Source organism: Eumetopias jubatus, unplaced genomic scaffold (genome assembly GCF_037043125.1).
Source record: "Eumetopias jubatus isolate StellerSeaLion01/CBP00866 unplaced genomic scaffold, mEumJub1_p1.0 scaffold_2, whole genome shotgun sequence".
Classification (NCBI taxonomy): domain Eukaryota; kingdom Metazoa; phylum Chordata; class Mammalia; order Carnivora; family Otariidae; genus Eumetopias; species Eumetopias jubatus.
Window position 1 is genome coordinate 18,384,752 of NW_028274808.1, and position 27,115 is coordinate 18,411,866.

Here is a 27,115-nt window from a genome sequence, read left to right on the forward strand (position 1 = left end):
CTCATCATAACTTTTGATTTTAATTCTTGCTCATCTCCAAACAGAAAAAAAGGAAATCTCCTTTCAACACATACTCATAAAAAGAGAAAAATAAGAACAGAGACAAAGAGAGGACAAGTGAGATGAATAGTGTAACATGACCATGGAAATAGAAGTCTTCAAGTCAGAAATTAAGTTAAGAAAGAGAAGTTTTTTAAAGGATTTATTTACTTATTTATTTGAGAGAGAAAAGGAGAGAGAGAGTGATCTTGAAGAGGATCAGAGGGAGAGAGAGAGAATCCTCAAGCAGACTCCCTGCTGAGCACGGAGCCTGACGTGGGGCTTGATCCAGGACCCTGAGATCATGACCTGAGCTAAAATCAAGGGTCAGACATTTAACTGAGCATCCCCAAGAAAGATACCTTTAAATTATGTTCTGTTCCTTTCACAGATACCGTGGTATAAATTCAAGAATAAGAAGTCAATAAAAACAGAATCTAGAGACTGATTCCTCAAAGATTGGAAGTATTTGTATATTATGTTTTAAGCAAATAAAGGCAAACCTATAAAATAAATATGCTAGAACTTGAAATTATGTGTATTTTTTGTGTCTCACTATTTTTTCCAGGGGTTTTAGCAATTACATTGTGTGTGATTACAACTTCAGAGAAAGAAAGTGATATCTCTGGCTTAGGAAGACATTATGCCTATGAAGATACAACTCCTTCTTTAAAAAGGTAATTAATAATGCTACTGATTATATATTAATCTGAAAATGTACAACAGCAATTTTGGAATTGACACCACTATATGGGCCCCATTTGCTGTGTTGTTGTTTGAATCACCTACTACTGATAACATTTGGAATGCTAAAGTGGTAAAAAACTTGGAAATGGCCACAGACTGGAAAGACGGAAGATAATGGATTAGTAAATTTTCTGTCTAATGTTGCAAGAATGTCATTTATTTAGTCAAAGAAGCCAATAAGCCCCTTACAATGGATATGTAGAATATCTGTAGAGTGTTACTACTTTGTGCATTTTCTGGTATGGTTTGTTATAACATAAACAGCTTTTTAACTGTGGTTTTTAAATCGAGACATATTGCATTGCTTGATTTTTATTTATTGGTTTTTAACTGAATAAAATAAACTGAATCAAACACGACCGTGGAAATTTGCATTTGAATAATGCACAAAAAGAAAATAAACATCCTCTTTTCTTATCAAGCCAATATGACGACTCAAACAAATAGCAACATTTGGGTGTGGTGATGACTCAGCCTTATAGTCTTGTTCTGTCCCTTCTCTGGCACTGATGATTAGAATATTGTCTTTATGATTAAACTGTTACCATAGGATGACATAGACCACAGAGCAGTTATCAGATTAGGGGGATGTTAACATTTTATTTAAGTTCTGATTTTGAAAGTAAAAGAAAAATAAACAGATCCTCAGCAAAAATTTGCATGAATCCACATAGTTCCTATGTCTTTATTTCTTCCTTGACTCGGATTTTCAGATATGGAGAGCAGGTTTTATTTTCCTCTTTTTTTACTTTTACTTTTTACTATTCAACCTTATTACCTGTTGAAATTTTGTTATTAGCTATTGATTCTGGGTCAGCTTCTCACCTCTCTGTTATCTCATCTGGATTTGTACTGACATCAAAAGGACTCTTTCCTTTATAGGAGTATCTGTAAACAAGGGAATATTTCTAGATCAAATGGATACATTGCCCAGTTTTTCAACACTTCTGCATATAACCTACTCAACTGCGCACAGCACCCAGTGAGAAGCCAATAAATGTTGTGGACTGACTGCTTCCTATCTAGTTAGAAAATGGGGGTAAAAATTAAACATATTTTTGGTACCCTTCCCAGCTTCAATATTTTAATTTCTCAGAGGAGCCAAATGTGGTTAGAAATGGTGCAAGCCACTTCAATCTTGTTACCAGAAGTGTCTGAGAACAATAAACTTATTTAAGATAGGCCAGAAAGTATAAAAAAAAAAAAGAAAACAAAAGAAAAGAAAAAAAATAAGCAGAACAGCTTTAAAGTCAAATTACCTGGTGTTTCTCTATCAACACTTTGACCAAGTTTAAGGCATTAAATCTAATTTTAAACTCTGATTACATAGGGAAAGCAGCAAGTATAATCACGCGTAACAATAGCAGGAGTTAGGCTGAAGGACACACCATTCTTTGCTCAAATGAAAGTTAATTTAAAAATGTACATGAATAAAAGAGAAAGACGGCGTGGGAAAGTTTTGAAATAGGATATCGTGAAGTCAATGCATTACTTTTCTTCTCTCTTCAAGAAAATGTAATTATTTAAAAAACTTCTTCTTATTCAAGTAATAAAAAAATATGCTTTCTCAACAGTTGTAAAATACCAGGCCTTGGCTATGCTTCTTGAAAATGATGGTATTGATATATAGAAAAGGAAAAAATAATAGCTCATGAGTATCAATCCTGAATGTATTTTATTCCATTTTTACCCTATATGTTAATATTTTCTTCCTTTATTCACATTTGAAAATTGCAGATATTCAGGAAATATGTTTATATTACATTTTTAAAATTTGATTTCTGGGATGCCTGTGTGGCTCAGTCAGTTAAGTGTCTGCCTTGGGCTCAGGTCACGATCCCGGGGTCCTGGGATTGAGCTCCACGTCAGGCTCGTTGCTCAATGGGGAGCCTGCTTCTCCCTCTCGCATTCCCCCTGCTTGTGCTCTCTCTCTCCATCTCTGACAAATAAATAAATGAAATCGTTTTTAGAAAAATAAATAAATAAATAAAGCTTGATTTCCCTTTCTTCAGAACTTAAAATATTCTCTGTAATTTTTAATGATTTTCATTCTTCTAATTTGAATCTGCTTTAACATGACTGCAACATATATGTTGTATTTATTTATCCAAATGCCTTAAAGATTTGAAATAATTCAGATTTAAATGGTCAGATAATGAATGTTTAATACACAAGGTATATGACATATTTAGCTACAGTGCTGATGGAAGACATGACCAAATATGCAGGAATTATACCTCCATCTGATACGATTTCTGTCACTTTCCTTGTCTGAAACAATCTAAACTTAAAAGTATATAGCTTTACCAAAAGGAGGTAGAAAACGACTTTAAAAATGAAAGATTACATTAGATTAGTGATTTGGCACTACCCTTGAGAAGAGTGGTTAAACAAATGAATTAAACAATTGAATTAAACAAATGAATTCTTTTTAATTCAATGAAGTTGACTTGTAGTATGCTGAGGTAGGGAATATCTGTTTGCTAACAAGTTAGCAATCTTTACCCATGAAGAGCTACTAACATTTCCATTAATTGATCAGTGGATTATAGATGTTTGGGGCTCACTTTTTTCCAATCTCCATTCCTTTGCCATTTTTTTCTTTTGGTTCCCTTCAATTCACTTCCCATCTGTGCTCCGGAATCAAGGGAAATCAGAACTCCAGACCAAAATAGCTTTCTAAGAATTGGGTGCCCACCTACAGTTCATTTTCTGACACTGGTTGCCAAAAACGTTTTCTTCGGCAACTGAAATTAACATTCCAACAATAACAGAAATTGCTAAATATTTCATCAACTTTCCTAGAACTATGTCTGCCGTCCTTTGAGGCCATGCAAGGGCATCCGCCTCTCTAAAGAAATGAAATTGTTCACCCCCACTTTCGACAGCCTAGAGCAGATGGAGGACTTTGGAAGTACTGACGGCATCTGCCGTCCTCAACAATAAAGCAATTGCTGTTCCCATTCCTTAGCTCTCTTTGAGTGCTTGAAAAGCTCTTGTCTGGCTTTGTGTGAATGATTTCTTGTCTGAATGACCTTATCTTCTCGGTTCCTTTCCTCTGCTCACCCCCCTCCCCTTATCTGGGCAGGGCACAAAGGTACAGTTAGCATACCCACATAACCACGGAGGGACACGTGCCCGGTACCATGTGCCACTGCAGGGGCCACATCCCAAGAAAGATGTTTAAAGATTCCTTCAAAGATCTTAAATAATTAAAAAAAAAAAAAATCATCTCACTTTCCATTTTAACCCTCCTCGTTTTGCATGTAACTAAAATGTTAAAATTCATTATTCAACATTTGTAATATGACTTTTTTCCTGCAAATATTACAATTCAACCATTTTCTTTATGTCATCCTTGTGAGAGAGATTATTCATTTTATGGCTTTATCCTGACTTATGGACTTGGACAGGACTTCTTTTTTTTTTTTTTTTTACAGATTTGAAGTGGATTCTGGATAGATTTTGAAGGTATCATAAATTAGCTTGTCCAACCTGGGATTACGTTCCTGTTCTAAAGTCTGCAGCAATTATAAAGCTTGAGAAAAAGAATCATTGGTAATTTGGGAAACTATTAAGTGAAAGTCTCATTTCCCACATTGAAGTAGAGAATGAGTTAGTGCAAAGCTCAGTTCCTGGAAAGACTCACTGTTGACGCTGATTTAAAAAAGAAAAAAGTTGCCAAGAAAAAAAAAATGCTACTTTTATTCTATATAAATGTCTTTCATTCAAACTTAAACATAAAAACCGGTAATATCCAGAATGAGAATTTGGGTTATGTAATCAGTGTTAAGTGGATTTTTAAATATGGAAAATTTCTTAGCTTTAACTAAAAATAATTTGAACATGGTGAGGAGTTTCATATGTATGTATTACTATGCAGTGTGGTTCTGACTCTGATTGCATTCAATATTCCATCTGGTTCAAACCATGTTTACTCATTTCTTCTCTAACTATGTACCCTTCTTGAAAACTTTGCTCACTTCTCCTCTTAGAAGCCTTTAAATTGCTCCCAATCTGTCATAGAGATATATGCCCAGGGAAGTTACATGCAACAAACCTCAAAGTAATCTAAATGTCTATCAATAAGGAAGTAATTCAGTTTAAAAATTATATGCTCATATCATGGGATATTTTGCAACGGGGTAGGAGGTAGCATAGGGTTGCTGATTTAGGAAGATGTCACGATATGTTGCTAACTTTTAAAATATAAGGGAAAGTTGCAGAATGGAGTGTGTAATAATTTCATTCATTATCCTTAAACACCATGTAGCCATAGAGAAATATAAAGATAAATAGATTCATAACTATAGCTATGGATAAATTAAAAAAGAGATAGGTAGGTAGGTAGGTAGATATGGAAATAGAGGTGGAGATGAGTTTGGGAATTTTTGAGAGGGAATCAATAAACACTGATAATTTTTTTTCCATAGGGTTCAAATGAAATGTGGGAAATGAGACCTTTACTTTCCTCCAAACAGCTTTACATAGTGTCTGAATTTTTTCATAAATGTGTATTACACTTAAAAAAATTATGCGTTTCTATAGTACATTGCATTGACTTTGCATTCCACATATTCTGCCTATCTCATTTCGGAGATACTTGTATTTACTCAGTCATCTGTTTTCCAACTTAGACACATTGCTTATACATACTAATTGCCCTTGGTCTGAAGTAGCTTCCTACTTTGATTCTGCCCTTCTTCCCTTGTTTGAGCTTTAAAGTTTATCTCTCCCAAGAAAGAAACTGATTAAATAGATTTGGGCAATCATTCTTGTCTCCCGAGCTTGGCTTAAAGCATATTCTCTCTTAAGCCAGAGACCAATTAACTGCATTTTTAACTTAGATATTCAAATTAAATGCTTCCAACACGAAGCATATGACTTTAAATAAAGACTGTTTCTCTAACACCCATGAATGCGCATTAAAGATTCAACAACTAGAACTGTCCTCGAAGAATCATGTGATAGGAGAGAAAAGAACTAATGAGAAATGTAAATATAATTTAGAATATATTCTCTCAAGAGGACTGATGCCCAACCAGTTACTGGTGCAGCGTACAACAAAACGAATGAGTGCTCCATCTTTCTGGATGCCTCAGGACTATCATTCAACTTCTAAAATCTCACTCTTTCAATTAAATCAGTTTTTACTAATTTGCAGAGGATTGGCAGACTCCCTGCTAGAAACTGGGTCATTAGTCTTCTCCTCATTCCCCGCATGTCACACCAACCAACCCCAACCCTTCCGCCATGTGTACACCTTCAACCGAGTGTTACCTCTAATACTGTGATTCAATTCCATTCATTCAGCATCTACCACTGTTTCACAGAGAAGTGGGCATTAATAGATGCTGCCAACCATGTAAAGGTAATGAGAACAGTTAAATGAGCAGCTAAACTCCATTTATTCAGCAAGCGCTTGTTGCATATTTACTGTGTACGGGGTGTTATATGTTAATGGGAGGCTGGAAAGTGATTCCATTTACGTACCTTTACAACGAGGCCATTGAACTGGATGATCTCTAAGGTGAATTGTGGGTCTAAATGTAGATTTCTAAATGAGAGAACAAAGCCTCTTTCCTTGATTTAACCTTATGGACAGGGAACTATAATATCTGTGTGTAAAAATATTTAAAATATGAGCGCATATTTAAGTAGTGCAAAGAAGTGCTAATGGAATGTAAAGTAATTTGAGTTGGATCAGTAAAGAATGCTTTTTGTTTTTTATTTATTATTATTTTTAAAGATTTATTTTTATTGGATGCTCGGGTGGCTCAGACGTTTAAATGTCTGCCTTTGGCTCAGCTCATGATACCAGGGTGAGGGAATTGAGTTCTAAGTCAGGCTACCTGCTCAGCGGGGAGCCTGCTTCTCCCTCTGCCTCTGCCCCTCCCCCCTTTCCTCCGTGCTCTCTCTCTCTGTCTGTCAAAAAAATGAAAATCTTTTTAAAAAGAATTTACTTTTATTTATTTGGAGGGGGCAGAGGGAGACAGCCTCAAGCAGACTCCTCGCTGAGCACAGAGCCCCATGTGGGCTCCATGGAAGGACCCCGAGCTCATGACCTGAGCTGAAATCAAGAATCGGAGGCTTAGCCAACTGCGACACCCAGGGGCCCCAAGAATGCTTTGTAGACCAGGTAAATCTCTAGCTGTATCTTGAAGCATGTGATGAATGGAAATAACAGGATGTTTGAATGAATTCCAAGTTGAGATTAAAGGAGTACTAGAATGTTTATTCTTGTCCCTTCCACACTCAGAAATGACACCTTTCCAAGCAGAATGAGAAAGTAGAATAGTTTTGACTTACCATCAATGATAGAAGAGGCAACAATTTACGAAATATAAGGATGGAGTGGTAACTCTATGGATGTTGAGAAATGTGATTGAGCATCTGACACATGGGGGAAAGACTGGAGTTTCAGAGAAGAGCTGAGGAGGAAGGGGTAGGGCTGAGGAGGAAAAGAGAGGAGATCTGCATGACAGCCAGAGAATGTCCAAGGGCACATCTCAGCATCTAGACTTGCAAGCTCTATCCCTTTGCATCAGGCTGGTAGGCAAGAGATCTTAGAAGCAGAAACAATCTCCCACCCCAACTCAACTCTGTATATTTGCGATTTATAAAAGATAACTTGAGTTAAGAATTGCTTGAAATTCTTTGTCCTTTATGTATATATTTAGTATGGAGTTAGATGCAGGAGTAGGAAATGCTACCCAGAGAAATAACTGGCTCAGCATGGCTGATAAAGATCTTTCCTGGGCAAAAAGGGGAGGATGAAGACAGCATGCCATCTGATTTCCCTCCAAACGCATCCTAGGGCTGCCCCACACAGAGCTAACTCCAGGAATAGAAACAGATCCAATGACATAGTAGACCTTATTTTTAAAAATCTGTGCATCTCTCAAAACAAACAAACAAACAAACCACTCTATTTGTTGACCCATTCTCAAGATTTTTTCTCTCCAGTAATTCTTCATAAAGCTTTAAAGGTGACACAAACTAACTGAATGTGCTCAGTTCAATATAGTCCTATTCCATATTGCCAGTAACAAAACTTGAGTGCACTTGACTCTCTCTTTTATACTGAATTAAATGGACATTGGTATTTTCTCTGCCTAACTAGAAGCAACTCAGAATTGAACATGAAAGAAGTGGAATTTTCAACGAAACCCAGTTTTCTTGTGTGTTAGACCTGCTAGAAATGTATCCTCCACCTTCATTTTGTTCACATGTCAAAGAAATGAGTTTTAAGGAGTTCCTCTGGCCAGGCTAGCATAGAACTCATAAAGGAGGAGAGTGGCATAGCTGGTATTATTTGTTCGTTTAGTCGTTTTCTAAAGATGATGTTCTAGAACAATTAAGGATCATGGAAAATAATGACTAGAACTAGAGGGCGTGGTTTGGGCTCAGAAGGACTTGTGGTGTTAGACAAATTGTGAATTTTGAGATTTGTTAGCCTTGTACCACAATAGAATTGGACAGAAACATCCAGGCTTTCTAGTTCAAACCCTTGTGTGGCTATGACAGATGCAGATACAGCTGGGTTGTTCTGGGAGTAAAAATGCCTCCCTTTAATATTGATCTTAAAATTACACTTGATGTATCTCTCCCGCCAAATGAGTAGGAGTTATTATGGCAAAAACATAGAACAGAAAGCCAGAATATTTCTTCCAAATAGCCACAATGAGCATAATCTTTCCATGTCTGCTCACCTAGCAGGCATGTGACATCGTTCTGCACCGAGTTAAGACTTTGCTTATTTATTTTTGGTGTCTGAATTTCTCATGGAAACTCATAGAGCAAGCGTGATTTGAAAATGCTTCTTTCCTCTGTGTAATTTAATCAACCTGAACTGTTAAGCCTCTCAAGACCTTAAGGACAGGTTGATGTAATTCCCCGCTAGTCAAGCTTTTAAGTTGAAGAACTACTTGATACAGTCCATTTGTAACTGTTCTTTGTCCCTTAATTGTAACAGACTTAGATGAAGTTGGCTTGGCAGATTATAAAATGCTACAAGACAGAGTCCTGTGGTGTTTTTTGCTGAATAAAACCTGAGAATTTACTTCCTCAGATTCTAATATAGAGATATGTGTGTGTAAAATATATGTATGTCATTTATCTATGTATACAGTCACATTTTCCTTCATGCTATCATGAGGTGACGAAATTTCAGCTTTTTAAAATATTTCTTATGATTAAATAACAATTTTGCATTGTCAAAATACAATACTGTTGTATCTTACAAATTTCTTCTTCCTACTTTAAATGTTAAGTCTAAATAGCTGATCTTCAAACTGCCTACAGTTTCACTCATGCTTTTAAACATGCTCACATTCCTACCCACATCCATTATGATTTGTAAGATATTTTTATTGAAATATTCATTCATTCTTTCAGTCATTCATCCAACAAAATGTAGAGTATTATTCTGTGCTGAGCACTGATCTAGGCTCTGAGGATCCAGCAGAAGAACGAAACAGACATTTTACTCAGATGGAAACCAGGCATCGCGACACAACATAAATGAGTAAAATATATATACTACTAGAAGGGGATGAGTATTATGGAGAAAAGTATAGTAAGGGAAAAGGGGAACAGAAAATGCTGGGATGTATAATATTAGGTGGGATGGGCAACAAAAGATCATAATGAAAGTGTAACATTTGGGAAAAAAAAAAAGCGTAGCGAGGGAGTAGACATCTGAGAGAAGTAGGTTCCAGGAAAGGGACCAACAAATGCAGAAGCCCTGAGGCAGGAGCACATCTGATGGTTCATAAAAAGCACGGAGACCGGTTGCTAGAGCAGAGGGAGGGAGGAACAGAAGGAGATGAAGTCTGAAAGGTGAGAAGATGGAGAAGCAAATCCCTTAAGGCCCCCGAATGTCTTTAGGGACTTTGGTTTGCATGCTTTGTAAGTCAGGAAGCTGCTGGAAGGTCAGAGCAGAGAACTGATGTGGTCTGACTTCTGTTTTAGTAGAATCACCCTGGCTACAGAGCTGTGCACAGACTGCTGGGGGCTAAGGTGGAAGCAGGAGAGCCCAGTCATGACATTAGTAAATACCATAATATGCACTATGTTTAGGAGAAAAAAAAAAAAGGAAAGAGGGGATGAAGAATAGAGATTAAAAAGGACTCTCAGATCCTTAAAAAATAAGAATGATAAAAATATTGTCATATATATTTCAAATGAGTTTTGATCACTTAAATTTGGAAATTAGTATTGACACTAGACAGAGACATTAAAAATTAATATCTTTTTTAAAGATTTGTTTATTTAAGAGAGAGAGAGCATGTGTGCACAAGTGGGGGAAGGGGCAGAGGGAGAGAGGATCTCAAGCAGACTCTCCTGAGTGCGGAATCAGATGGAGGGGGCTTGATCTCATGATCCTGAGATCATGACCTACCTGAGCTGTAACCAAGAGTCTGACACTCAACGGACTGAGCCACCCAGGCGCCCCTTTGGGAAAGACTAATAACAAAGCAATCAAGGTTGAGAAACCTTCATAATCCAGTCAATGTGATAAGGAAAATCTGTGTCCTAAGATGGCCGACTGAGCCAGTGAGAGAGTCCCAGCCCCTGCCCTGGGGCTCTTCTGGGTTCTTCTCCCTGCCCTGCTTCGCGCACGCGCCAAAAGTGCCAAGTATGCAGAAGTAGAAGCGTATAAATTGACCCCTTTTTTTTGTGCTTGGGGCTCAGACCTTTGGAGATCACTCTCCTCTGAGCCCACCAGCGTTAAATAAACCTCCTATCCTCCGAGATCTCCAGGTGCCTCTTTGTTCTTCCTTCGGGCGATCCAGTCCAGGTTCCGTACAAATGGATTCCCAAAATGTATTAATAAAGAAATGGGACAATAGTAAAAGACAGCATAATGGTTAAATGTTTCAGCTTTATGTTCAGAGGGATATGAATTTTAATCTGCAGCCTGTGCCTATTACTTATGAGACTCCTGAGAGATCACTTTTCATTTTTGAGCCTCCGTTTTCTCATCTGCTAATGCTGATAACACTGGTTTCAAATTTGCAAGGTTGTTAAAAAGATTCAATAAAGTAATTGATTAAAAATACTGAGCACAATACCTGCTTAATTTTGAGTGCTTGATAATAATAGCTAGTTCTCAGCTCCAGCTTGGTTTACTATGAAAAGTACCCACTATTTAAAGGCAGAAGAAACTATATTGTGGGGACTTACACAGGGTCCAGCTACCTCATCTGTATTACATGTGCTCGACACAAGCAACTGCTTTAGGAATTCGGTAAGAACCCAGGTGCTGACAAAGCCGGGAGGAATAAGCATGTTTAATCAATCCCCTCTTAACTAAGTCAAGCGTTGACTGGTGGTCTCCATTCCTTACGCTCAAACCCCTGCCACGGCACCCTGAGGTCACATGGCTGGCCAGCGCCAGGCCACAGGCACTGTGCAATTCTGCCCCCATTAGGTGAGCCCTATGCTTAGAAAGGGCTACTTGTATTCTTTCCCAAACCTGTTCAGGGCAGGCTTTCTTTCATTATAATGATAGATTTTAATTAGCTGCTTAATAAAGTGAGGAAATACGAGTGCAGAAATGAAGAGCTGTCATTTCTTTTTAAATTAATACAACTTTGTTTGAAGGCTTATCAACACAAACTGTTACATATGCTATTGTTTGTGTGTGAGCAAGACAACTGAAACAGACTGGTGTGGAAGAGAAAGTCCCAGAAGATTCTACACCCATATTGCTGCCTGATTGTCATTAAGTTCTAACTCATTCTCAAGAAGCCATAATTCTGCAACTACAAGGATCCATTATGAATATGATCTAAAATAAATAAATGCATAAAATCACATCAATCTGTAAACTTGTATTTAAAAATGAGTCTAGCCTCCTATCACAAATTACCAATTAAATAGATAGATGGATAAAATATCAAGCTATATAAGTATCTTATTTTATGATGCCCATTTTCTAACTTTTTCAAATAACCAGTTAGCAAATACTAAGTTGAATCAGGTAAGAGAACACAGCCTACCTCTTTTATTGGAGTCCTTACGGGTCTCCATATGCATTTAAATGGCCATGGAGAAGCTCAGTGAACAAGCTGTACAGTCCAGCATTTATTTCCAGACCCTCACTGTACAAGACATTCCATAGTAATCACCTATTTAACCTCTCCTTGCTTTTGCTGAAGGGTTGTGACTCAGAATAAAAAGGAAAAAGGCAGGTAAAAATGGGATGGGAGAGGCATTTCTCTAAGAGAGGCTATGTCTCTTTGGTACTAAGGGGGAGACTGGGGTACATAGCTCCCCCTCTTTCCAAGAAAGTTGGTTGTACAAGAAAAGGTGTGAAAATTACTAAAACATCTAGACAGACAAAAAAATTTGAAATAGTAATCAACTATATAAAAGCTGATAATTTTGTAAGCTCTAGGGTAAGCTTGCAAGTTATATTTGCCAAGTGTCCAGGATCAATAGAAAATAATATCTTTTACACATGGTAATAAGATCAGAAAACTGTTTAAGGAGAGGACCTGTTCCATATGGTCGTTATATTTTCTAGGCTTCTGTCTAGCCATCAATGAAGACTTGTGGCGATTAAAATTTAAGTGACTCACCTCACCCAGTTTTATTTCATTTGGACCCTCCACGCACACTCCCAAAACTGAACTGAAGCAGGGGGAAAATGTTGCAAAGGGCTCACCAACAGAGCGAGTACCGGATTGTGGGGGAAACTCTTTCTTTGAAAGATCTGTATAAATTTTTTGAGGCTGTATAATTACAACATTGTTTGACCAGACTATCCTATTTCATAGCACGAGTTTGGATGTGAAATATATTGGAGTTTTGATTGCATATACGGAAATGAGTGAAAATAAAATATCAAACAGAGCAATTCTGCAAATAACATGGACATTTTAATGTATTAGATTGTATTTTTGGTCGTGTGCACAAAAACACTCCTGTTCTTTAATCTGCTTTCTATAATGCTATTATATTTTTGTCAGGATTACCTTAATCCTTGTGAGCTCAGGTCTATTGGATTTTATTATGGGTCAGCAGAGCATTTTCTCATCTTTTTTCTAACCTTAAACCATTATTTATTCATTCAAAAAGCATATTAATGGGCAACCAACGGGCTAAACCAGGTACTCCAATCAAAGACACATATTTGTCCGTTCGTTCCACGATGTAGATTAACAATGGCAATTCCTTACTGGCTGACCTTCCTTCAGTTTCCTTTCCCTGCCAAACCATCTGCTGTCACAGACCTTCCAAAATACTATGGCTTTAGTCTAGTCATCTTCTGCTTAACACTTTGAATGGTTCCTTATTGCCCCCAGGCTACTGTCAAATACTTAACCCTGACCCCGCAGCTCCTGGTTATGGAGCTTGTACATATTAAGAAGTTGTACCTCAGGGCGCCTGGGTGGGTCAGATGGTTAAGCCTCTGACTCTTGGTTCCAGCTCAGGTCCTGATCTTGGGTCCTGAGGTCCAAACCCACGGAGGGCTCTGCACTGGGCATGGAGCCTGCTTAAGATTCTTTCTCTCTCCCTCTGTCTCTCCTGCTCGCTCATGCTCTCTCTCTCTAAAAAATAAATAAATGCTCTCTCTCTCTAAAAAATAAAGAAATACATACACACATACAAAATAATAAAGAAGTTGTACCTCACCTTCTATTTCTTCATTCATTCACACTTTCTATACTCCAGCAAAGGCTGTTTTGGTTCATCTAAGTATTTCATGTTCTCTCAACTTAATCAAAGCATCTCTTTTCTCTTCTATTCTGCACGTTCAAATTCTAGGCCCTGCTCACACCCCACACCTTCCAAGGTTTGAATGGCAGTGGCATTTTACTTCAATGTTTGAAAGAGAAGTACTTGCTTTCTGCTTACACGGAATGATTTGTGCGCATGCGCTGCTCTTCCTGCTGGAAGGCGGCGGGGGGGGAGGGGTGCCTGGAGACCAGCAAAGGATTAACACGAACGTCTCTCTTTAACTCTTTTAAAACGGTTGCCATGGTTTATATGTTTAGTCAGGACTCAACAAATATTTATTCATGATAAGATAGGGTTCGCTTAAAGAGTTCATTTAAAATGTGAAAGATGGAAGTTTCTTGATCAGGCAAAACCGAACGTTGATTGTGTCACTAAGTCAAAGATTTACATGTGAAAGGGAAGTAAAAGATGATTTGGTCTGTTCTTTTTATGTCACAAATTGCAAAACGAAGACACGCAATACGAAGAGATTGGTTTACAATCCTCTATCACATACTCCCGGGTAGGATAAAATTTTGGAGAGCTTCAAATTTCAACTATTTTATTTCATTTTCTTAAGTCATGCCCACAGTCATACCCTAGACCAAGGCACCAGCTCCAATCACCTTACTGCTGAGTCTTAAACTCACCTTTCTGCCACAACCAGCATCCCTTTGCCTCTCTCCCTGATCTAACCAAACAGATGAACTGCTCCTCTTTATTCTTTTATTTTGGCCTGTGTGCAGACCTGGAAAATGATGATGTGGGAAGGAATATGTGCTTTGTTGTCAGGTACAACCGGACTTGATTCCCCGCTCTGTCACTTTCTGGAGACATAATGTGTAGTATGCACAGAGGCCCTGTGAGCTTCTGCTTGCTCATTTGTAAATTTGGGATATTGAAAAAGATATTAATAGCTACTATTATTGAGACCTTGCTAAGTATATACTGTTCTAAATGCTTTACATTTATTACCTTAAGTCTCAAAACACCTCTGAGGTAGACACTATTATTATTTCTGCACATATAGATGAGGTCGATACTATAATTATCCCCACATTATAGGTGAAGTAACAGAGACACAGAGAGGTTAATTGATGCCCAGAGTCGCTCAATTACTGAGGAGTGGAGCCAGCATCGAAACTCTGCTCTTGCGACTTCAAAGCCCATGCACAAAATGGTTCTTGTGAGGATTATTTGCAAAGGTCAATGCTGCTATTCTTCAAAAAGGGTGGTTCTCAGGACTCTGGTTGAATTCTGTTAACATAAGTGTACCATGTGTTAATTTGACCCTGTTACAAAGACTCCCTTAGTTGCAGGATTTAAGGGACAAATGCCCTGGTTCTAGACCATGATTTCTCCCCACCTGTTGACAGTAAGAGTCCTTAACCAACTCTTAATGTTGCAATTTCTTAAATTCTGGCAATTGTCTCAAATTTCATAAAACAGTAATATTTGGTCAGCTGAAGACTCTCACTCATGACTGAATAGCCATGGGCACCTCCTCATCTTCACAGTCCTTGCCCCAAAATCTTTTCTAACTGCCCACCAGCAGAGAAGGAAGGTCCAACCGGAAACTACTATGGGGAGTTCAGTAGATTTTACAAACTGAACTTTTCTGAACTATTTGGTATAAGTATCTACACATCATGATATTTTGCCTTCTCCATTGTTTCTTTATTCAAGGATTTTATGATAAATACTGTAGTTTAAATAAATTACATATCTTAAAATTATTTTTAAAAAAAGGTCTTTTATGGACCATTAAATCACTTGTAAAGGCATGGGAGAGAACAAATCTACCAAATGCATTCATTTACTGACAACTTTTTTCCCACAAACATTGGTCAAATCTCTTCTAAAACAAAAGCTAAGAAGGACAACAACAGATCCAAACACTTTTACTGGATTATATGTGCCACAGTTTTATTCTGTGAGCCCTTCAATCATCTGGATAGAATATCATCTGTTCTGTATTGTTGGTACATTGTGAAAAGGTTTTTATAGATCTGAATTTTCTAGGAAGATTACTAGGGTTATAAGATGCTATCTCTAGGTATGCTATCTGTCCTGTTGTCTATAAATTTATCTTTCATCCATAAAAGAGCCTCCTGCTAGGAGCCCAGCAGACCTGACAAACATACAACATTGTGAATCTATGATCCAGAGAGGTAGATGGATGGGACAGATCAGTGAATCACCTAAACAAGATGCAGGCATCTCTATACATACTGAAAAGTAGCATAAATGAAAGTGATCACTCTTTTCTCTTCTTTTGCCCCCACCTGTCTACCAAATAACCTCCTGACAACAGGTTACACTCTTCTGGTTGTGCTCATGTCTTCCAGATGTCAGGTGACGCTTCCCAGCCCCTGGAATCCACATAAAATTGGTTCAAGCCCCCTCCCAAACACTGGAGATGACCAAGCCCTCTCTCTACCAAAGTTTTCTAAATTTTAGAGTGGAAAGGGAATGTGAGCAAGGAAGCAAGGATGACATTTTCATGGTCATTTCTGTCTCAAACTATTCCTTCATTTGAGTTAGTTTATTCTGCGAAGAAGAGTTTCACACATGGCCTCTTTATGCTGTCCACATGACAAACCACACATGAAACACGGCTTCCTCCTCAAATTCTGCAAGAATCTTAGCAAGTCATCTTCCCAAGTCATGCCTAAACTGAGACTAAAGAGGTTAACCAAGTAAAGAGGTATCAGGTCGGGGTGTCCAAGCAGAGGAAAGGAAACTCCATGTGGCAATGCCTTGAAGCAAGAGAAAGCATGATATATACTTGCTGTTGAAAGAAAATTAAGCTTGGCTTCATATTTTTCCTCATTTGGGTGTTTCTTCACTCCTCATTTTCAACACAATCCAGTACAGCTGTGTATTTCTTCAGACAAGATGAAAAACACAAATATCTGCTGTTGCTATTCTTTTTATTAATACCAAATCAAAATTACACTTTCACATGGCACCATGCATTCCAGTTTCCAAAGCAATTGTCACGATCTCATTGGAAACTCTCAATGGCCCATCACCACCAGCGATATCAGCAAATCATCTCCATCATAGACCCATTTTTGGATTTCAATAAAAATGACTTCTAGAACCTCCTGAAACATCAAACATTTTAAAAATAAGTGACAAAATTACCAAAATCTTCACCTCAACGCAAAAGATTGGTTTATCAAAGGCACACTAATTACATATATAAATCAGTTCCCTCCGTGGTCTGGGAGTGAGACACAACATTTTTTCTTCTACAGTCAAGAACACAAGGAGGAACATTTTAGAATAATCGTTTACATATTTGTAAAAGTTAAAAAAATAGCGTTTATAACACTTTGAAAAAGAATAATTGGTATATTTTTATAAAGCATTAAAGACATTATCTCTCAATTTTCACCTTTATAACACTCACTTTGGTCTGAAAAATGTGGAGGGAAGAGACAGTGGGTTCTGGGCCTCCCCAAGCCTTGCCAGGAAGGAGTTACTCGTTTGGCAGCTCATACCTGAAGACGAACAATTGCACGTAAGTCCTTGCTGCCTTGTCTGTGAAGTGTCCGGTTAGAGTTTGTCTATTTAAAACAGTGGTGAAGGCATGGGTCAGTGCTCTTGGACCAGAGGATTTTTGTACATCACAAGAGGCCTAAGAAGGGATGTGTTCTCCCCAGCTGACCCTCCTGATGATCCCGGGCCAAGTGTTTCTCTGGAAAGGCTGGTTTCTCTCAACGCCCCCTTTCTGTCTGTGTTTCTTGGTTACCAGACTTGCTTACTTTGTAATATCCTCCAAGCCCGCGATTTCTTCCTCTTCTGTTTTTTCTCCAAACAACCTTCATTTTCTCAAAAGTGTTCACAAACTTCTCTATGTTTTAGCTATCACAAGGCTGAGCACATTTCCTGGTGGCTGAATAAGCTCTATTCAACACAAATAAATTAAGGAGGAATCAGCAAATTGCTTTACCATTGTGAATGCTCATTAAAACTTGGAAAAAGACTCAGGAGCACAGACTCGTTCCCTTAGAAGTATGATTGCATCAACAGGTTATAGGAATCTTTGAACACTGAGCATTGGCTCTGTGTGGAAGTGTTACATTGGCATCATTACCTTGGATTTCATTTTCCCAGAGTTTGATCATTTTATTTGCATTCGATTAAAAGTATTTAAAAATTTTAGCACAAAACTTCTTCCTCACTCTCTAAAGGGCACCAGACCGAAGCTGATTGTGCAATAGAAAGGAAATGGTAATCAGAGTGCAAAGCAGCAGAAAGATCCCTACAGCTTTGTGGATCAGAAATGGAGTCAGGAGGCTCCCAGAGGAAGCCAGGTTATTTCTTTACTCTCTGTATAGACAGCAACATACAAATGTGGTATCTTGTCGTAAGAGTAAAGTGGCTCTAGGGTCAATGGCTTGGCCTTGAAGAAAACCACACTCTTGAACACTCTAGATCCAGCATGGTGGTGAAAACCACAGGCTGTGAGATCAGAGCTGGCTTGGTGACATTTGCCACAAGTTATGGGACCTTGGTGAAATTATTTACCCCCAGCCTTAGTTTCCTCATCTGTAAAGTGATTTTCATAACATTAGCTTTTTTATACATTGTCATAAGGGATAAAGCAAAGAAAAAAAAATTCATATATAAAGAATTCCCCATGACATATATGAAAAAGTTCCTCATTAGATACACCACATAAAAAAATGCACAAACTGAGGATTCCTGGAGTGGAGGGAGTGGGAGGGATGGGGTGGCTGGATGATGGACACTGGGGAGGGTATGTGCTATGGTGAGCGCTGTGAATTGTGTAAGACTGTTGAATCACAGACCTCTACCTCTGAAACAAGTAATATATGTTGATAAAATAAATAAAAAATAAAAAATGCTCAATAAATAAATTATACTATTTTTTGTTAGATCTTGATTTGTACCCATTTGAGGGTCTTTTGTACCCTCGTGGACACCTTGGTCAATTCCCTGGAGCTGAGCTACGTGGACAATTCTCGTGGTGGGAAGCTGTTAATCAACAAAATGTTTGACAAACCGAAATCCCAGTTCTATCAGAAACATATCCGTTACTGCAGTATCACCAAAAGTAGGACCTGGGTTGTCGTCACCGTGATAAAGCTGGCAGCCAAAAGTGCTCTAAACACGTAGGGCCCAAGGGATATCTACTCACTTGAAATGATCTGACAAATTGGTAATAAAATTGTTTATGATAGTAGAAAATCTGAGATGCACACAAACATTATTTTCTATCATATAGCATTAAGATGAATCCTTAATGGAAACTGAAAGTAACTAACCAAGAGTGACAGATCATCTACATTGTTGTATAGACACATTTAGTTGCTTGCCAAGTAGGTGTAAGTTAGCATTTATCAATCAGAAAAAAAATGTCTTTGTTCTGTTTGTTATTAGTGGAAAATAAATCCTGTGAGGTTTTTCCCCTAACGCCATCTATGGTGCTCTAGGTGTCTGCACTGTATAGGTCTCACTAGAAAAATTTTACATTTATTAAAGAGGAATTGAGACTGACTTTTAACAATTTCATAAATTCAATTTGGAAGTTTTATTAAGTGATTTAAGGTACATGATAATGTGTAGTTTTTGTTCAGAAATGCTTATTTCTATCTATATTCATCTTTAATAATTATGGGTTGATTAGCATGTCAGTATATCAGGTAGCTATGACCTTCAACTTGCTGATCTGGCTTTTGCTTTTCCTATGTTAATTTATGAATAATTTACATTTGGCCCATGGGCACTTTACGACACACAACGACATGGGTATCTTGACAAATTGCTAATTAACAATTTTATCAGCAACCTCTCTCCAATACAGAGCAGATATGCCTTAGGAACTTTGTTCTTTTTAACTATGTCTAATCCAGTGCTTTGCAAGGAGTAGTAAAGAACAACAAACTGAGGAATGGTTAATTTCTATAAATTGTGTGATGAATAATTTGGAGGTCAATTCAAGTACTTTCCAAGAAAACTAATACCCCTGTTTCTTCTTAAAGTCCTTTATACATTGTTTTCTATTCTATATGTGTGGGCTGTGTACCTTTACTGCTGATGATTTCAAGTGGTCTGAAAAGTTATCAACCTAAAGACAATATTCTTGCAATAAAAAAAGGAGTGAAAACATGTACAAACAAGGGAAAATGTAACTGAACCACGAACCTCTATAGAAAGTACTTATAATAAAATAAATAGAAATTTGTCTTTAAAATAAACAAGTTATCTATTACCCAATTAGAAAATATATTAAAAATTGAGAAAATCCAGTCTTAGGAAGAACTTAAGAGTGGGCACTGCCATACTTTGGCATTATGGAATAATCACTCCAAAATCGTGCGTACTTTTTGACCTACAGGGACACAATTAGGAAATATGGTCTAAGGAAATAACCCTAAAATCAAAAATTGCTTTATGAAAAAAACATGTTTATGAAAGTATTATTTGTGGTAGAGAAGAATCCGAAGTTAATTTTCCATCAAAAGGAAGTGATTATTTATGATATAGCCATATAATGGAATATTATAAACTCATAAAAAATATAATGTGGAAAGTTACTTAAAATTTCGTTATATAAAAATAAAGTACAAAACTCTACTCAACAATGTTAACAATACTTTTCTTTTGGAAGATACGAATATGGATTGCTTTTTTCTCTCTTTTCTATTTTTATGTAGTTATGGACTATCTTTTAATCACTATTTTTTAAATTCAAGAAAAATAAATTATAGAGTTCACTGCAATAATCTGTTTGGAGATTATGCTCTGGACTTTTTCAAAGCCCAAGAAATTATGTCATGTTAAACCAAGATTGCCAAGTATGCTTTCAAGGACTCTCAAGAGTAAGCGGCCTTATTAAAGATTCTTCGGCTTACCTAGTCTATGGCAGAGGCAGCGGTATTTGTGAAAATCCTGCTACTGGTTAGAACTCTGTATGTATAAGGGACTGAAGGAAGCCAGTAGCCAGAATGGCTGTAGCTTCGAGAGGGAAGAGCAGGTTCAGTATCAGCAGATGAGCTTAATCTATGGACAAGCAGCAGATCAGACTTGCCCTTGTTCATCCTTAGGGCAACAGGAAGATTTTGAAAGATTTTTGAAAAAAAAAATGACAAGATTCAGTGTACTTTCTAATTGGATCATTGACTTTCATTCTTTCAAAACATGTTCTCATTCTCTTTTTACTAAATCTAGTTTCTACATTAAAATCCTCTTTTTTCTGGGGCTCTTGGGTGGCTCCGTTGGTTCAGTATCTGACTCTTGAGTTTGGCTCAGGTCATGCTCTCAGGGTTTTGAGACTGAATCCCGCGTGGGGCTCAATGCTGAGCATGGAGCCTGTTTAGGATTCTCTCCCCTCTTCTCCCTCCACTCCTCCCCACTATTCTCTTTCTCTCAAAAAAAAAAAAGTCCTCTTTTTCTTTCTTGATATTGGTAACGTGTATTTTCTTTTTTTCTATTTTCTATTTGTCTTGATAGCAGTTTATCACTTTTTTTTTTTTTAGATTTTATTTATTTGAGAGAGAGGGAGAGAGTGAGCACTAGCAGGGGAAGGCAGAGGGAGAAGCAGACTCCCCACTGAGCAGGGAGCCCGATGCGGGACTCGATCCCAGGACCCTGGGATCATGACCTGAGCCGAAGGCAGATACTTAACTGACTGAGCCCCAGCAGTTTATCACTTTTATTAATTTTTCCAATGAACCAAATTGTGGCTTTGTTAATTTTTCTCTATTGCATATTTTATCTTCCGTTTTGTTGACTTATGTTTTTATCTTATTCATATGCATCATTCTACATTATATAGGTTAGATTTCCTAGCCTAGATCAAGTTTAAATCACTGACATTTTTTTTAGATATTTATTTTCTAAAAATGCCCTTAAGTAGTAAATTTCTTTCTAAACTCTGCATTGACAGCATCTAGCAAGTTTAATGAGTTATGTATGCTACGGTATTCAATATAAATATTGTTTAATTTCTTCTTTCGACCCAAGAAATTTTAGAAATACATATGGAAAAATTTTAGTTGTATATTTTGGCATTAGATTTTTGTACTATTGTGTTGAATTCATTCATAGAATTGTCAGTATAAAATTGTCCATCTTAATATTTCCATTTATTCATTTTATGGAATCCAATTATCTGGCCAATTTTTCATCTTTTCATCTTTTTCTCATTTTTTTCCCTTTTTCCTTGAATATATTAATTAAAGTTATTTTGTTCTGGTCTGATGACTTTTAACACTTGAGTTTCTATAGGTGTGTTTTTATTGTAGTTTTATTCTCTCTCAGTATTCAATTATATGATCCTTTATATGGGCAAATATAGCAATATTTTTATAACCAAAATATTGTATATTTTTAAATGTAGACAAATAGAGAAAGATTACCTTAAAACTGAGCTGAATAAAGCTTAGGTTTCAAATTTATTAGGACTCAGTCTATGTCTGGTTCATTTCTTATGTTGGCCTCTTGCCTCTAAAGCTTTTGACACAGGCCAAGTTCATATTCTCAGACATTAGGGCACATCCAAAATTGTAGATGCTTTCCAAAAAATGTACTTGCAGATAATCAGCTCACCTTCCCAAGATTCAAGACAATCCTGGACCATAGTTCCTTCTGGTACATGTTGCTTCTACAACTTTCCAATGTGATTAAAAATGATCATTTTATTTTACATTTTACATTTCATTTGGCTCTTTTTCCCCCACTTGTTCTTGGTAGCAGCTTGATCTGTCACAAACTACTCCATCCAAAGAAGTATAGATGATTTTATTTTCTGACACTTTACCTACCTGTAAATTCTGATTTTTCTAAATTTAGTTTGAGATTTCATTTATAATAAATATGCAATGGAGACAAGGATGTCTGATCTCACCATTTCTATTCAATATTTTACTGAAAGTTCTATCCAGGGCAAGTAGGTAAGAAAATGAAATAAAAGTCATCCAGATTGGAAAAGAAGAAGTAAAATAATCTCCATTTCAGATGGCATGGTCTTAAATATAGAATATCCTCAGTAATCCACTGTGAAGCCATTAGAACTAATATATGAGTTAATAAGATTGTAGTATACAATATTAATATACAGAAATCAATTGTATTTCTGGGTACTAGATTAATCATTTGTAAAATGAAGTTCAGAAAGCAATTCCATTTAAAATGTAGATCAATAGGAATAAAATACTCAGGTATCAGTTTAACAGCAGAAGTGAAAATTTATACACTGAAAATGACAAAGCACTGTTGAAAGAAATTAAAGAAGATCTAAATAAATGAAAACACATCCCATGGTCATGACTCAGATGACTTCATATTGTTAAGATGGAAATACTCTGAGTGGCAATAATACCCTGCCCCAAATACGTGCACATGTTAATCTCTGGAACCTGTGAATGTCCCCTTATATGGCAAAAGAGGCTTTGTAGACATGGTTTAATTAAGGATTTTGACAGGGAGAGATTATACTGGATTATCCAGATACACAAAGTATAATCATATGGTCCTTATAAGAAGGACACAAGGGGAGCCAAAGTCAAAAGACAATGAACTTGCTGAAGCAGAGATTGGAGTCACGAACTGTGACAGTTGAGGAAGGGGCTACAAGCCAAGGAACAGAGGTAGCCACCACACACTGAAAAGGCAAGGGACCAGACTCTCCCCTCATTGCTTCCAGAAGGAACCAGCCCTGTGGATGTCATGACTTTAGCTAAGTGACACTTATTTTGGGTTTCTGACCTCCAGGACTGTAAGAAAATAAACTTGTGCTGTATTCAACCACTATGTTTGTGGCAATTTGTTATACCAGCAATCAGAAACTAATATACTCCTTAAATTCGTCCACAGATTCAATGCAATCAATACCAAAAAATTGAAAGTTTTATTTTTAATCTAAAAAAAAGGTAGATTTAATGCAAGAATAACATGAACCTGAGGATAAATAAATCCACAACATACTTTAAAGTTTGAGGATTTTTTTCCTTTCTTTGTAGAAAGAATGGTATCTGAAAGCACAGGACTGAAGATGTTAAAAAAATTTAATTGTCTAATATCCAGATGAAAGAGTCTTGGTCCTCCCTTGCCACTCTTCTAACACTCACCACTGGCCAAGGTGATGGTTTCACCTTTGTTTAATTAAGGATGCACGTTAGTTTCAAGAGTAACTGGATGGCTTGTTTACTGATTCATCTTCTTGCGATCCTCTTTTGCATAGATCTGGGGACTCACTGCAACCTCTTCATCCATGGTCTTCAGGCACTCATCAAACTCCATATATTCAACATTTCCTGATCAATGTTATGAAGCATGGCTGGATTATATATTATATTCTGGAGGGGGTCATTATAAAAAGTGATCATAACCTTCTTTTGATTAATATTTGCAAAAATGTCACCATCTTCTATCATGTGTAGTAGATATTTTTCCCTCTCTTGAGGTCCAGATTGCATACAACCTGCCATATCTCATAAGAGTAATGTTTAAAAAGTCTTTGCAAGCCTTTCAATATTCTTTTAAAGAGATGACAAGTTTTCCTTCTCCCAGTCCTATGATGTTAACGTAAGTAAAAATTCCACTGTAATTTTTTTACCAGGTTTCGAAGTTCTGAAAGATTAATTGGTTGAGTACATTTGTGCTAACTCATGGTGAACATTGCTAGGGGACTTAATGAATTTACCCATAATCTGAGATGATGTTTTGGTAGCTACTGTACTCTGCCAAGTAAGTATCAGAGAAGCTAGAATACATTTTTTTACATGACTCCAACATGACATAACTGATCACCATGGCAGGGGTGGGGGTTAGCCTGTTCGGGGAGTAAAGTGCTCTTTGTCCCGCGTAGATTACCCCTCCATGTAACAATATAGTAAAAAGTGCTTTGTATCATAGGTTTCTGTTCCTAAAATGCACTTGAGATTTTTTTTTTTCCAGATATAGAGAGGCCAATAGGTCAGGGGATCATTGCCATTGAAAATATTATTACGGGCGCCTGGGTGGCTCAGTCGGTTAAAGCTTCTGCCTTCGGCTCAGGTCACGATCCCAGGGCCCTGGGATGGAAGCCCGTATCGGGCTCCCTGTTTGACGGGGAGTTTGCTCCTCCCTCTCTCTCTGATCCTCCCCCTGCCCATTCTCTCTCTCTCTCTCTCTCTCACTTCTCTCAAATAAATAAATAAAATCTTAAAAAGAAAGAAAAAAGAAAAGAAAAGAATGTTGCTAAATAGTTCCCTAGAGGAGGAGACACACCCCTCCACACATGGCCACCTGCGGAAGCAGCATGCTCAGTCAGGTGGCAGAAGGAGCAAGGGGAAAATGGCACTCAAAGCCTTTATATTCTGGTTTCTGAAGGAAGAATCAGGCAAGGTAAATCAGGCAAACTAAGCAAGCTTAGGAATGGATAGTTTGAATAATTTTGATAGGCTCTGGGTTATAATGGTGATCCGTAGTTGTCCCGTCCCTGGATCTGGGGAGATTTAGGTCAGGGGGATAATATTCCTGACTGCAGGAGTCTGAAAATGAAACCGAGGTAGAGCTGGAGGGATTGATTCATTTGCATATCAGATGCATGCTCACAGGCAAGTTGTTAGCTGTCTCTAGGAATTAGCTAACCCCTCCCAAGGTCCACGGGGCCCCCCAAATTGTCAAAACATCATAAAAGACAGAAAACAAAAACCATGATTAGTAGAGCTTGAGTCTCTTTACAGATACCCATCACATCTATGTCAAGATGTGGAACGGCATTCTTAAAGCGTCTTTTGCAAGCAAAGCTGGCAAAGATCAGCACGTATTGAAGTTAGTTAGTTTGTATTCATCTGGAGCTTGTCTATTGCTACTTTAAGGATGCCAATTCCTCCCAAGGGCTATTTGCTTCCACAAGTGCATTTGTTAACTGACAGCAAAGCCCAGGGAAATTATTTGTTGCATATTGAATATACTCCCCATTACAAGTACTAATGAAAAGCTATACCTTTAAGAATCTTATGTGGAAACCAGGAACACTGGGCATCGAAAACTTTGCAAACAAACGGGCAAGGACACCCAAAAAATGTTCTAGGACATCCAGAGCCCCAAACATAGCTCCCAGGTACGATGAGTTAACAAAATTTACAAAAGGTTCCCTATTCTTGTTGATCAATTCACAAAGTTGAATCATTTGCCTTTTAGCTGAGAGCTAACACTGTTCACAAATTGAGGGCAGACACCATGTTTTCCCCAGAGTAGCCCAAGTGACAGAGGCAGCTTGGGCAGGAAGAGGTGGCCACTCTGGGAGGAAATGCCACAGTGAATCACCAGAGGGCCTCCAGAACCCCTGCAAAAATTGACGAGCTAATTCGAAAATCTATATGGAAAATGCAAGGGATCCCAGATGCCAAAATAACCTTTAAAAACAAGAACAAATCCCGAATTCAAATCTTACTATAAAGCTACAGTAATCCTGGCCTAAGGATAAATTTATAGATCAACAAATAGAACTGACAGTTAAGAAATAACTCAGAAATTTATAGTCGGTTGATTTCTGACAGGGGTGTGAAGACCAATCAATGGGTAAAGAACAATTGTCAACAAATAGTCTCCAGACAACTGACTATCCTCATGCAAAAGAATAAATTTGGACGTCCTACCACACATTATTCATAAAAATCCACTCAAAATATATTATAAACTTAAAAGGAAGAGCAAAAGTATAAAAGGCTTAGAGGAAAACAGGTGAAAATCTCTGTGCCTTGATTTAGACAGTGGTTTCTTGGATAGAATACCCAAAGCACAAGCAACAGCAACAAAAAAGATAAATTAGACTGTATTAAAATTAAAAACTTTATGCTGCAAATGATACCAGCAAGAAAGTTAAAAAACAACCCGGAGAATAAGAGAAAATATTTGAAAATCACCTATCTAATAATAGACCTTTATACATCTACAATATATAAAGATCCCTTCCAACGCAATAATCAGAAGATAACTCAATTTAGAAATGGGCAAAAAACTTGAGTAGACATTCCTCCAAAGATATACAAATCGACAAGAAACACATAAAGAAATGTTTAACATCAGTAATTACTAGGAAAATGCAACTTAAAACCACATGAGATACTAATTCGCACCCATCAGGATGGTTATAACCAAAGAGACAGTAACGAGTGTTGACAATGATGCGGAGAAGTTTGAATCCTCATTCATTGCTGGTAAGAATATAAAATGGCACAGCCACTTTGGAAATATTTTGGCAGTTCCTCAAAATGTTAAGCTGTTACCATATGACCCAGCATTTCCATTCTAGGTGTATACCCAAGAAAAATACAATATATGCCCACACAAAAATTTGCACATGAATATTCATAGTAGCATCATCCAAAATAGAAAAAAAAATGGAACTATCATATATGTCCTTTAACCAATGAACAGATAAATAAGGTGTGGGGTAACTATATAATAAAGTGTTATTTGACAATTAAAAGGAATAAGGTACCAATGCATGCTACAATATGGATGGACCTTGAAAACATTATGGTAAGTGAAAGGAGCCAATTACAAAGGGCCACATATTCCATGATTCCATTTTTTTTTTAAAGATTTTATTTATTTACGTTAGAGAGAGAAA

General features: G+C 37.3%; 1 pseudogene; it reads right to left on the reverse strand.

Moving 5' to 3' along the window:
- Positions 1-23,674: 23,674 nt before the first annotated feature.
- On the reverse strand, positions 23,675-25,669 carry LOC114206240 (COP9 signalosome complex subunit 3-like; annotated as a pseudogene).
- Between the last annotated feature and the right edge of the window lie 1,446 nt (positions 25,670-27,115).